This window comes from Columba livia, chromosome 2 (genome assembly GCF_036013475.1).
Source record: "Columba livia isolate bColLiv1 breed racing homer chromosome 2, bColLiv1.pat.W.v2, whole genome shotgun sequence".
Classification (NCBI taxonomy): domain Eukaryota; kingdom Metazoa; phylum Chordata; class Aves; order Columbiformes; family Columbidae; genus Columba; species Columba livia.
Window position 1 is genome coordinate 61,798,144 of NC_088603.1, and position 14,827 is coordinate 61,812,970.

Genomic DNA, 14,827 nt, shown 5'->3' on the forward strand with positions numbered 1-14,827 from the left:
GCCTTTGAGCCCTTCTGCCTTTTTCCTTTTTTTTTTTTTCCTCTCTTCAGGATTGGGAACAGGTGCCCCTTCCTGGGACTGGCTGCATAGTGTGGACAGAGTTTGTGAAGAATTGCCTTGAATATCTTTTATTTCTATTATATATATATATTTATTTATTTACTTGTAGTGTATCAGTATTTTGTTATTTTATTAAACTGTGTTTATCTCAATCCAAGTTTCTCCAAGTTTCTCTTTCAATTTTTTCCCCTATTGGGGGGTGGAGGAAGAGTGGGTGAGTGAGCAGCTGTAATGGTTGTATTGCTAGTTCGGGCTAAACCACAATATCCTTAAAAGTAGCCTTTGTCGACTACCCTCTGGGACCATAGGTATGGGCTAGGTGCTTAGAAGGAACAGTTATTTATCAAGAGCATGTAATAAAACTAGTGAGCCAACAATTTTTTTCAAGAATTGTCCAAAGTAGATCAGAGAACAAAGAAAAAGTTGCTTGCAGTTTTAGGGTTTTTTTTAAATGAATTGTTAATTGTTGTACTGAATTGTGACCTATTGAGACCACGGCGTGTTTCTATATAGCTGGTCTTCTTTGCTGGCTCAGTAGAAATGCTACTTTTCTCTTGTGTACACACGTACTGTTTCTCCCCAAATGACACTGGGATACTTGTACATCCAAGATACTAGTCTGACAATCTTTTCTGCTAAGTGGTTGGGGTTAGCAGTGTCTGGAAGTGGATTGCTGTGGAACGTGTGTAAAGAGAATGACGATTTCTCTACGATGATTAAAAAAAAAAGAGACCAGCTCTCTATTCCGGCTTTGTGTGCTCCAAGTACAAAGCAAAGATCATTTTTTTAAAGGCCTTGTAAAAGTATTAGCTCTCTTCTGCACCATCCCCTGATGACTTACCCTTCACTTACTCGATTGTTGGGGTTGTGTTTACTAGTCATTATTGACCTCTTTGTTAACATAGCTACTGTTGACATCATTCCTTATCCAACAGAGATAAGGCCTTGTGTTCTGTTGCATTGTTACAGGGCAGCTCTCCAAGTCCAAATTGCTCATGAAATATGTGTCTTTGAGCTTTGTAATGAGACTTGTTTACATGGGGGAGGGAAGGAGAAAAACCCCTGTATGTGAATGCAGTAGTCTCAGTATAAAAACAATAATGCAGTGAGATAATAAGGAGAACGTGTTTTCCAGCTGCTGTTTGTAGACCCCAGTTGCTAGGGTGCTTGGTATCGCAGAGTATAACCTTGGCTCTTAGTTACAGTTTGCATATCTTTGCTTTTCTTGACAACGAGTTTAAAGAATGTACCCTCATCACTTTTCTGATTAGAACTCAGTCAGAAAATCAGTGCTAAGAGGAAAAAAAAAAAATCTTATGTAGCCCATGTATCCATCAGGATGCTGAATTTCATTAACGAACTGTTAATTCTGTGAATGACTCATGGTGGGTCAGACATGAAAACCTGCCTTGCTTGCATTCATTTTATTTGCTCTAATTAAGGGAAACGTCCTTCAGTGTAATAACTTGCTGCTGTAGGCACATCTTTGCAGGAAAGGGAATCTTACTCTCTAGAACAAGGCTGGCTGCTTGCTTCTTGCATTAAAAGATGATAGCCATTTAACCATGCAGTCACTGGACAACGAGACTGTACATCTCATTGCCTTCATCTGTGCTTGTAGCTTGCAAAAGACTCAAGCATCTATTTGGTACTCACTGGCCAGTGTCAAATGTGCCCTAGGATCCACACAAAGAAAGCAAGCAAGAACTTTTTCTTGATAAATTCCTATGCTCTGTGCTTGAAACAAGACTGAAAACAGAAAGTAACACACTAACACCTTGTAGGTGGAGGAAAAGAAAGCAAAAGCTAGAGGAGATGGCAAGAGTTACTTAGTTTCCACAAGTTACCAAAATACTCTTTTGGGCTTCTATTTTGCTCTGCTTGGTAGTTGTGATCCCATATCCTCAATGGTAAACCTTGTTTGTTTGTGATCTGAATCAATCTTACCCTGACCGGATTAGTCTAGCTGTTGGCTATATTTTCAGCTATGTGGCTCCTTAGTTGATTTTGGCATGCTGTTCTTTCTTTTTCTATCAGCAGTCAAGATCAAAACAGCTCACAGGACTTTAATCTACCAAAGAAATCTAACTGCTGTTAGTCTGGGCTGTAAATCCCCTGGCTTGTCATAGTCACTCATTGTAGTGACCTGCCCAGTACTTAAAATCTTGCAGTGACAAGATTGTTGCTTTATACAGCTGAGAAATATACAAGCAATAGGCCTTTTTAAAAGAAGTTAGACAGGACATTTTGATTAAAAATGTTTATTTCTCAGTTTTTCATTGCACTAATACATTAAGATAAAGAATTTTAATCAATAAAATAACCATTTTTAAAAGATACTAACTTAAAAGGGAGATTTTGAGCAACACCTTGCAGTTACCTTGCCATGGCTCCTCTATTGTAGGAGGCACATGGGCTCTAAATTCCTGGTTTGTGTTAATACAGTCACAGTATTACTGTTGTTTTTATTGGAGTAGTCAGTGTTCTATAAATGGTTAATAATCGTTTGGTTGCTCTGTCTCCAGCTCTTTCTCTTTTTCTGCTTATGTCCAAGCATGAGGGCAGGAGTAAAAAATTCAGATGCACTGGTCACCTGCTCTACTTTCAGGAAGTCACTTTCTTCACTTGTGTTAAGGTAGCTAAGCTGCTCCTCATGGTTAATATAAACGGCAGCTAGTACGAAACTGTTTATAAAGTTCATAGTTTTGAACCTGTCATACTGAGCACATTTCAGTTAAAGAACACCATTGATCCTTGTTCATTTGTCTCTTCCATTTGCTCAGGCAACTGAACTATTCAAAAATAAGAACTACAAGAAATACAGGCTAGAGTCATAATGTGACCTGGATATGAATGACCACACAGCATGGTCCCCATTTCAGTATGGACTTGAAAATAAAGCTGTTTGATGGACAAGTACATGGTCTAACTTCCACTGCTATCAGTAACTTATCAGTCTCTTGTTTCAGATAAATATGAGATGTCTGTAAATGACCTCCAAACATTCACTTAGCTGCAAGTGAATTATAACCATATTGCAACATGAAGCTGAATTTAAAATGTAAATGACAGTTCTAAGAAGGCATAATATTAGTCCAGGAGAATCATTATCTGATTTGACAGGAATTAAATTAAAAGTATCAAGGAACATCAAGCTGAGTGTTCTACCAGAAAGGTGCTCTAACCACTCCTAATGTTCCAATATTCGTTATTTTTTAAAAAAATTCCCTTCTGAAAAATTAGAGATTGAAACAACCACCATCAGAAACCAAACAGTTCTGCAAGAAGAGTACTGATAATTTAAGTTTCTATAGTTTCCTCAAAATCCTTAGACTTCAAAAGATCCAATTCCTCATGAGCAGCTCAGTGTGAAATCATATGGTTAACAAAGGTGTTAAGTTACCAAGTTCAATTCCGAAAGAGTTCTGTCTGTACAGATGTGGCTAAAAATAGCTGACATCACCAGTTCCTAGTCTTATCAGGAATTTGTTTGTGAAACTAACTAAACTCTAGATGTGAGAGAATCCATATCTCTTCCTGCAGGCTCATGGGTGCCAACATGAAAGTTCTGTGAAATTCCCTGGTTTGTCAGTTGAATTTTCTCTTCCCATGCCTGTACCATAATTTTATTCCTTGTTTCATTGTTGTTTGTAATATTTTTTTGTTTACAAAGAGTCATAGAAATGCTGAATCTCTGGAGGTTAGCTATTCTGACCAGCTTGATCAGCTGCAGCTTTGCCTAGCTGAGTCTTAAAAACTTCCAGGGCTGGAGATATTTAACCTCACTAGCAACCTGTTCCAGGGCTACACAGCCACTCTTAGTGGATGCTTGTACTGATGTTTTGCCTAACTTCTAGCAAGAAAATGATAAACCAGGGCCTGTGTACTTTATCTTGGAACACATTCACAGATCTAAAATAGCACGTAAAAAGTTGAGACATCCTTCTTCAAATGGCCTCCACAGCTTTAGCTGCCTGTATTTTAAAGGGGAAGAAGTGGGTCTTATTTCACACCAACATTTATCCAACTAAACAAGGTGAGAATTTGTACCGGGTTGAAATGTGAGCATATCACCTTAATTTTTGCTGTTTTCTTGAGATCAACATCTGCCAACCCTATATTTTTTCCAAACCCCTATCTGCTGCCTTTTTAAGGGATTTTCCGGACCTTCTAGGAATTGTTGGAAAGAGCATGCAGACTTCTGTGAGAATTACTTCATTATTCATGTCCACTAGTAAGGGGATGCTCTGTAAGGAACTGTAGGGATCATGTACAAGTTTCCAAAGTTCTAAAGTAGGCTTAACTGAAGAAATACCTTTGTGCAAAAGCACACCCAATGTTTTTTTCCATGTGAGATACTTCTTCCCTTCCCTACCTTCCCTTTTTACTTAAAATAGTGCTCACACTACCTTTGACAGGAGTGTCCTGAATTATGCCACACTGCACATTCTTTTTCATAGAAATAACAGGAAAAAGAGTGTTAAGCTATGTCAACCCCCTTAATTTCATCATGTCAGAGAAAAGTGTTGCCTTCTTTTTGCGTTCAGTGTTGTCTTTGTGGGTTTGGTGCTTTTTCAATATTTTAGCTCTAAATGAGTTCTGTGGAGAAGTAATAGACACACATTTGTATGTTCATTTTATTATTGAACATTAATATGCTGAGGGCATGATCAAGCAGGTTACATTCCTTGCTTTGTAGACTTTGGGAAAGACTCAGGTGGTCACAGACTGGCAGTCAATTTGTTGGAACAGCAGCTTTACAGTATGGCATATTGTACTTTCGAATCACTTCTAAATTGGTTTATAGGAAAAAAAATGAATAATTGACTGCAGCATTACCTTTTCTCTTATGGACCTGTGCCCAGAAGATGTGGGCTCAATTTCCCATTCCATTTTAAGACTGTGACAAAGTTACACGTGCCTCAGCTGTAATAAGCAGCAACCATAAAATGCACAGTGCTTTTCATAAAAAGACTAAGTTTTCAGTAGCTTGTAATTTTGAAATAGTTTGGACTGAAGTCTTGCATTAGACATGTTTCAGCCACTAATAAAACTCGTTCATAAGGGGAACCTTGCAGAAGAGTTTGGCTCCTCCACATTTTAAAGTAGAGAGGGTCATTTGCCCATGTTACAAGTTGTACTTTTTTTTTTTTTTCTTTAGAAGACTGTATTTATCAGTCTTCTGATAATTTAACTTTGCTGTTTGGGGAAGTGGAAAATTAGGGGAAGTTTCCAGATCCTAGAATAATATGTTTTGTTTATGCTAGAATACATTTGCCCAGTTATGAGACATCAGTTTCTAAATGTTCAGAAGACTTGCAAAAGCTTGAAACTTAACACAGGAAGATGACCATGGGCTACAGGGGCTGAATTGGCCTTTCTCTGATGGTTTGGAATCCTGGTGTGCTAATTGACAGCATATGGAGACTTTTCAGTTCTCCCTCCTCTCTTTTCATTGGCACTCGGGTGCTATGGGGCAGGGAAGCTTAACTGACTTGAATACAGAGCTGAAACTAGTAGAAGGCAATGAAACCCAGGAAGAATTTAAGACTCCAGAGGTAGCATGCAGTTCTTCTGCAGTGTATGGGTTATATGTGTATGGACCCCTCTCTTGATTCAGGGGCCAGAACCAATAGCCCTGGTTGTGCAGCTATCAATGTACCCCATCTTTCCTTCCTGTCATGAGAAGAAGCACAAGAGTGGATTATCAGACTGGTGGCCATGAAACACAGTGCTCTAATTAATTATACAAAAAATTATTCTGGACATGAATAATAGGTGGAAGTGTTCTGAGACAGGCATTATGCAACCTGAATTTTTTAGATGCTTCTGGGTGTCATTCAAACTATGAAGAATGGCAGTGCAAAGTTTAATGGCTTTGTTGTACATCCAAATACTTTACAAAGATTTCTGTCTATAATGCATGGCGCTGTATTTATTTTTAACTTTTTTTTTTTCCCTGGCACTTTTCTACCTGGCAGACCAGTAGTGCTTTTAAAAAATCTTTTTCGCTTGTACTTAATAAACCAAAGTAATATTATTTTAAGCTAATTATTAATGAATCATTTGCTTACAGCAGAATATAAATATTCACAGAGCCAGAGCTTTTGAAACTGAGTTACAATGTTGGCTGCTAAATCACAGCTTTGAGTACATTCTAGTCAATTGTGTTAAGGACTTTGATGTCCTTATAAACCTGAAGAAGTAGCCCCTCTGATTCCAGTTATTCTCACATCTCTCTGACTTATGAGACACATTCATTTTCCTGGCTCATGTTAGAAGTTCTGCTACTGTAATAAAAGAGTGTGGGAGCATACAAAAAAATTTCCAATGTTGAAGATCTGTGTTTTTTTGTTTGATAATTTACTCCTAATGGGTTTGGTGGTTATGGTTTCATTTGTTTGGCTGGTTGTTTTGTTTAGTTGTGTGGTTGTTTTGTTTATTTGGTTGGTTTGGTTTCCCAATACATCAAGTATCCCTCTGCATCTCTGTGATACAATCAGAGCAGTAGTTATTGTTCTTCTCCTAAATGGGATATATACCCAACATAAAAGCACAAAGCTGACAAATTACGTACTGCTTGCTCTGGGTAACTCAACTGACATGAATTTAGTGACCATTTAACCATGAGCATTTAAATGTGATATGAGACTATTCTAGGAAATGCCTGATCCCATGCTGGGTCTGGTAATGCAAACAGTGCAACCTTGTTGTTTGTCAGACTTGACTTGTATGGCTGCTCCACATTTGAATGTCCTCTAGCAATCCCTGCCTGATTAAACCTCAGTTTAATGCCAAATATATTTTCTTCTTTATACCTGTCTGCTCTTGTTCACTGCAGGAGTTCTACAGTCCTAGAGCAAAAGCAGCAGACCACTTTTCCATGCCCCAGATATTCCCATTCATTGTCTGACACAAAGTAACTGACTTTTAGCAGTACTTTAACAGATGAGTGTATGAAACTGACTGTTTGAGATGTGAATAGATACGCCACTAGGACATCTTGTTACAGTGGTGATAGAAGTAGAAGTCGTCTCCTCTAAACACCTGAAGACAAGGGTCTCTTTCTTGATCAGCTTCAGCAAATTTGACAGAGTATGCGCCTCTGCCTTGAGCGTGAACAGTTTGCACCTCTACTGGGCAGCAAAACCTACTCTTGCATTAGCTTTCATTATCAAGGAGAAAATACACTGATTTTACTTTAGTTGACTGTTTGCTTTGTATTTTGTAGTTGCTTGGCTTTTCTTTGTAATAGATGAAGGCCTAAATTAAGAGTGGGACTCAACTATTTGAATATTTCTAAGGAATAACCACTAAGTGGCAAAATACAACTTTAGAGATAAATCAAGTAATAACACAAAATATGAGAACCTTTATTGTATTTGGCCCTTTGCTTCTTGTCATGTTGAGCCACATGCTATCTAAGCAGAACAGAACAGATTCATTTTTCATAGAATGTCCTGAGTTGGAAGAGACCCACACAGATCATTGAGCTTTGTTTTGCAACTGACTTTTCTATGGCTTTATTTAATGACAGTACATAATAAAGTTAGGGAATCACAAATGAAATGTTAACTCATTTTATACTAATGTTAAGACTCTTATTTTTAGCAGGGCCAGAACTTCACGTGTTGATTCTAGGTTGAATGACAGTAAGTCCACATGCAGTACCAGTGTCTATTCATGCTGATGGGATGAACTCCGACAAAGTTCTGTTTGTCCTAAACCACTAGAAAAAGAAACTATCACAACTAAGACTGTTGGACAGGCTTATATTATTGTCTCTAGTCAAGAAAAAAGATGACAGGTGGTAGCTGCTTGGATAACAATCACTTAGTTTTAACACAAATCTGTGTCTCTTATCATTTCATTTCCTAGTCAATGAACACTTGTTAACAGTAGTCTGTTATAAAATGTCATAGTAAAAGAAGAATTCTTACTTTTACACAAAGAAAATGCTTGTGGAATTTAGTGCCAGGGCAGTCTGTGACATTTGAGGTGAACAAATGGGTGAGTTTAAGAAATGCTTCATATGTTTCCACATCTCCTGACACAAAGTAATTTAAGTTAAACTAAACAATAATATACCCAGCTTCTCAGATTCTAGCAGCTAATTGCTGCCAGTACCTGAAGGGCTTCTTCTGTTCTGTGGGCAGATTTGTAAATTTTTTTTTCTTTCGTTTTGACTTCCCCACCTCTCCCTGAAACATTTGAGAATGTAGGTTGTGAGAAGAAGAACAGTGCTGAAAAAGTATTGTACTAAGCAAATAGCTTGCCATGGCCATTTCCATATAGAACCATAGAATCATTTCGGTTGGAAGAGACTCTCAGGATCAGCGAGTTCAACCATAATCTAACTCTGGCACTAAACCATGACCCTAAGAACCTCATTTATGTGTCTTTTAAACACCTCCAGGGATGGTGACCCAACCACTTCCCTGGGCAGCCTGTTCCAATGCCTGACAACCCTTTCCCTGAATAAGTGTTTCCTAATATCCAATCTCACCCTGCCCTGGCACAACTTGAGGCCATTTCCTCTTTTCCTATCACTTGCTACTTGGGAGAAGAGACCAACACCCTCCGTGCTACAACCTCCTTTCAGGCGTGATTTATACTTCTCTTGAGAGTATTTTAGGGCCCTGAATAACTGTTAACAGTTATAACAAAGACAGAGTGAAGTTGGAACTGTATGTAATGAATTGAGTAAATGAGCAAAAAGCAACAACATATATTTCAACAGTTAACTGAGGGAAAAAGAATTCCAAAAATGAATAAGGCTGCAGCAACTACTTTAGTCTTTGTCCATTGTATGAAATGATACAGGGTATACATATTTAGAAGTGTTTAAGTTCCGTGGGCTTTTGAATGTGCCATCTGTAACTATGAAGTAATGGCTTTAACTACGAAGTCATTTCACATAGAGCTAACATATTCAGTGAATGAAGGACCTGCCTTAAAAGCTTTTTGTCACAACATTCACATCACTGAATGCTTCCCTGGTAAAGTATTATTTTTTTTCCTCTGAAGTAATGGCTTTGTGCTACAATAGCTCTATGCCTCTCAGATATCCTTCCTGTAAAAGGGATTATCCCAAGCTTATGGCTGCAAAACAGATGCAGAGGGAGAATGTGCATGTGCTAGCTGCTCTAAGGAAAGTCTGTACAAAATACACTACTGGAATCCAGGTTTCTTAAATCTTGATCCAAATTATTTGATCTGCTGCAGAAGTTTATCCTTTTCCAGAGCTGTTCTGCACTGCCCTACTTCACTCCTTTTCAATTCTTGGTAGGTGGTTGGGGAAGATAATAAATATAATATAATAAATATAATATAATATAATATAATATAATATAATATAATATAATATAATATAATATAATATAATATAATATAATATAATATAATATAATATAATATAATATAATATAATATAATATAATATAATATAATATAATATAATATAATATAATATAATATAATATAATATAATATAATACAATACAATACAATACAATATAGGTTAGAACAGCATTCCATCTGAAAGAAAGAGCATGTGATAGGGTACTCCCAAAAAGGGTCTGTGTGCAACAGAGAAGAGTGAGATAGGCTGTTTATAGCTTTGTAGCCTCTAAAGTTTTGTGTGGTCTGATTCAAGTTCAAATTTTCATTAATGTTTTTTGATGGGAGTTTTGGCAAATAAAAATAAATAAGGAATTCTATAATGGTCAGGCATTTGCAGGACTGTGCTCTGCACTATTAGTGTGATCAAGTTATTTCATTAACACATGTGCACATCTCCTGAACTGCGGCTTCTGTATTTGCATGCTTTTATTATTAATTAATATTTCAATAAAATTGATGAGCAGCACCAATTCAATAAACATAATTAGATTAGTTTCTACACAAAGCTAAAGGACAGCACAGCACAATGCAAAATACAGAATATCCTAAGTCAAACTTCCTGTGCATGACAATGGCCCTTTATAATTGTTTACCTACTTGAAATTCTGCCACATCATTTATACAATTAAATATTCCTTGCAATTTTATACATTAAAAATATATTTGCACTGCTAGTGGGGTTCTGGCAGGTAGCTAGTTTTGCCTTCCTGTAAATGACTGAGACTAAACACATAGCTGTATATTGTACATGTCAATGGACTATATGTAACATAGCATGACATTGACAATACGTATGGTCCACATACATGTACAAATGACAATATATTTTTGACTATTTCTGTAACTTGAAAAATTGTACTTGATTTTCACCAGATGAAAGACTGGAGTAGACTTGATTGATTTTTTCCTGTAAATATTTCAGTAAGTGGTTAAAAAGTGCAACAAAAACAAAAAAAAACACCCTATTTTTCCAAATGAAGTGACTACTTGGCATAATTTTGATGGAAGTTTCAACCAAGTTAATACTCCTTGATTCACACAAATATTCTGATTAAAACTTACAACATTTGCAAATTACAAGCAAACTAAAGTGACCTTCAATAACAATAATGTGAACTTGGTCGAAGTGGCTTAATGTATTAACAAGGGAGCTGCCTAAGCAGGAGAGAATTCTCTGTCTTGTAGAGAACTATGAAAGGAAGGAGAAAAAAAGAAAAAAATATTGAAAATAACAAAACCTTTGAACAGAATTCATATGAGGATAAACATTATAGAAATAAAAGGGATGGGCAGTAAGTACAGAAACTTGAAGCTGCATCAACTGCAGGAAGCAGATCTGCATCCCACCCCGAAGACCTTGTCTTGAAATGAAAGAAGAACTGGCATGTTGGCTGATAGAAAGAATGAAGTAGGGAAATATGAAGTTTTATTTTTAATAGATCTGTATACTTCTCCTAGTGTTAATTAAAATCAGTATTATTCTGGAATTCAGCATGAAATTTGGTTGTGCTTTTCTTATTGTGAAGCTCTGAAAAGGAAAACCACGGGGACAGTTTTTCTACTTTCTGTTGCCATTCGCACAGGGGCAAGAATGTTCAATCCTTAAATTTGGGCTTGTAGGAATTTTGCATTCTGAAAGTCCCTGCAGGACCCAGAGTATGGCCAGTGCCTGCATTCTGCTCCATTCCTGGATTCCAAGGAACTATAGTCCTGCTGCAGTAGCTTGGGAATATCTAAAAAGAGTGTGTCAGGGAGAATGACACTTGGTCAGCCATGTTTTCAAATGTTTATTTAGAAGAGCAACAGGGAATTTGAAATGCTAGGTCACACTGACAAATCATCAGGTCAGTTCACATGTGAACTCACGTGTGACCTTCCACCATAGCTTTTTCCTAGAAGAAAAGATAATATCCTTCAGTTACAGTTATAGCCTACAAACACAGTTGTGCTAACCTCTTGGGAAAATGCAGCTAATCTTAGGATAAAATAATGAGATCTCAAGGTCATGGTCAAGGGTTGTTTTTTTTTTTTGTTTTTGTTTATTTGTTTATTTGTTTGGGGTTTTTTTTATTGGGTTTGGGATTTTTGTTGGTGGTGGTTTTTTTATTTGTTTGTTCAGGGTTTTTTTTGTTGCTTGGTTTGGTTTAGTTTGTTTGGTTTTTTTCCCCTTGTAGGGGAATAGACTTCCAGAGGAGATTGAGCTAATCAAGGGTTGGAATACTCTCAAGATTTGCTGTGAGGCCCTATTCTGTGGCAGAGAACTACTGTCTTGTCAGTGTAAAACTAAATAGATTATTTTCTGAACCGAGAAAAATCATTCTTTGTGCAGGGCTGAGAGAAGGCTTCTGGGAGCTCTAGGGAATTCATTGTAAAGTGTAATTGTATCCTTGTATCATGTAAAGTAAGTGTACTGAATGCTGCAAAAATCCACAAGGTAGATGCATGTTGACATTAACATGATTTTATTGTTCAAATAAATGTCGAAGGCATACATAGCAGTTGATGATGGCATTCTTGAGTTAAAAATGAAAATAAATGCAGACAAAGAAGAACTGCCCAATCTCCCACTTTAAAATATGGAAGGAGTTAATTTGCAGACAGCAGTAAAATGAATCCATAGTTACATTGCTTTATTAAGGTAGTGTGATCATATAGTGGGTTGACCTTGGCTAGCTGTCAAGTGTCCACCAAGCCACTCTTTGTCCTTCCTCAATGGGAGATAGAATAAAGGCTCATTGGTCAAGATAAGGAAAGGGAGATCACTCACAGGCAAAACAGATTCAACTTGGGGAAATTAGTTCATCACCAGTTAAGTAGAGCAGGGTATTGAGAAATACGAACAAATTTTAAAACACCTGCCGCCCACCCCTTCTTTCATCCCTGACATAACTTCACTCCCATCTTCTCTACCACCTCCCCCTGAGCAGTACAGGGGAATGGGGAATGGGGGTTGTGGTCAGTTCATAACAGTTTGTCTCTGCTGATCCTTCCTCCTCACACTCTTCCCCTATCCCAGTGTGGGGTCCTTCCCATAGAAGACCATCTTCCATGAGCTTCTTCAATGTGGGTCCTTCCCACAGGCCGCAGTTCTTCACAAAGTGCTCCAGTGTAGGTCCTTTCCAGGGGGTGCAGTCCTTTAGGACCACAGTCCTCCAACGTGGGTCCCCCAATGTGGTCACAGGTCCTGACACAAAACTTTATCCAGCCTGGGCTTCTCTCCACGGGGCCACAGGTCCTGCCAGGAGCCTGCTCCACTGCAGTCCCTTCACAGAGTCACAACCTCCTTCAGGGACCATCTACCTACTCCTGTGTGGGGTCTTCCATGAGCTGCATGGTGGATATTTGCTCCACCATGGACCACCATGGGCTGCCAAGGGACAACATGTCCATCACCACGGTCTTCAGCACAGGTTGCAGATTAATTTCTGCAATGGTGCCCAGAGCACATCCTGCCCCTCCTCCTTCACTGACCTGGCTGTCTGCAGAGTTGTCTCTCTCATATATTTTCACTCCTCTCTCCCAGCTGCTGCTGTTGTGCAGCATTTTTCACCCCTTCTTAAATATACCACCACAGCATGCTGCCCCTAGGCTTAGCTTTGGCCAGCTGTGGATCTGTCTTGGAGCCAGCTGGAACTGGCTCTGTCTGACATGGAGCCAGGTTTCGGCATCTTCCCACAGAGCCACCCCTGTAGCACCTTTGCTACCGAAACCTTGCCACATAAACCAAACACAGATAACCTTAAAATGGGCTTTTGTGATTTTATAATACAGCTTTACAAAACTTAGTTTGGGAGCTGTAAAAGATAAGTGTCTTGAACAAGAAACATCAGTTGAAGAACAAAATAAAACATTTTTTCTCTTCCCCACTGTGGCCCCTGGAGGGTGAGCTACCTAGCAGATGGTGAACTGAAGGATGGAATGGAGACAAGAGAAGATTAGGTTGGCAGAACATGCTTGCTCTGAAGTATCTTTGATTTCTTCTTGAGACTCATTTGTCTTTACCAATACTGGATGATGGCACATTTTCAACAGTACACATTCAGGACTGGAAACTAAATTCATAATTTTAATTAAACTAAATTGCTAAATTAAACCTCTATTTGAGGACAGAGGTCTTCAAAGCATGACCAGAAATTGAGTGTCGTTATGTTATTTGATAAAAATCCCATCTCCACATACTACATATAGCACAAAACAGCAATGGCAAGCAGAGGGCATAGACCACCTCTCTAGGAAGCCTCTTCCTATTCAGGGAATCTTGTGATTGCACAAGATGTCTTATGGCATGTTTAGGGGACAAACCAAAGGCAAAGAAATGGAGGGACCATGGTGTCTGGGAAAGGACTGAATGCAGATAAATACAGGACTAAAAGGACAAAAAGGGTTGCTCATGTGTAAACAGGTTGCTGGTCAGTACGGTTATCTGGCCATACCCTGCACCTGATCATTACCTGTCGGGGATTGGCTCAAGGAGCACAGACATGAGTCCACCAAGCAACTGTACGAGCAGAGCCCATTTTAGTTGACATAAGTAGGCCTTAGTTAGCTTGTCTATTAGGCCGTGGGAAAGGGGGGAACGGAAAAGTACTAACTAAGGCAGGGTCAGGATATTTTTGAAGAGATAAGAGTCAGAAGAATGTGGGATGCGCATAGCTAGCTAAACCCAAGTAGGTGGAGTAAGTAAATGTGCTTAGCCTATTAGATAGAGACAAGTATGCATAATTATGGTATTTGGTATAAATGCACGCTATCTCGGGCAATAAAGTTGAAGTATGCTTTATCACTCATATTGAGTCGGCTGCATTTCTTCCTCCGTCCGCTCGGGTCTGGAACTCTGATGGGATTTCTCTCTGCAATTACCTGCTGTCCTGCCTTCTTAAATTCCATTTCTAAATATTTTCCTAGGTGAGGGGGTTCTCTGTTCTGTGTGGATGTGATCATATGAAGCTCTAAGTGTCAGCAACTGGAGTTAAACCATGGATTATAGGGCCTGCATATCACCAGTGTCATTCATTGGAAAGACTGGAGTGAGTAAAAACAAGTGCCAACAGACTGCAGTGTGAATCGGGGTCATATGTGTCTATGGTGCAAGCAATTAGACCAAGTGAGAGTACAAATATCAAGCCAAACTAGGTGGAAATGAAATCAAGAGGTGTGGGCACAAGGTGTGTCTGTGGGAGTGAGGCAACTGGAGAAGCTCACATCCAAAGGGACCAGGAGGTCTATGCCGAGTGATGAAGAGGCTGTAAGATCTGAAGGTCAACTGAGACACTGCATGTGTATGCGTGTGTCTGCGCAGGGGGCAACTGGGGAGAAAAAAGATCCAGGCTGGGTGGACTGCGTGTCTAAGCTATTGGGGGGGGTG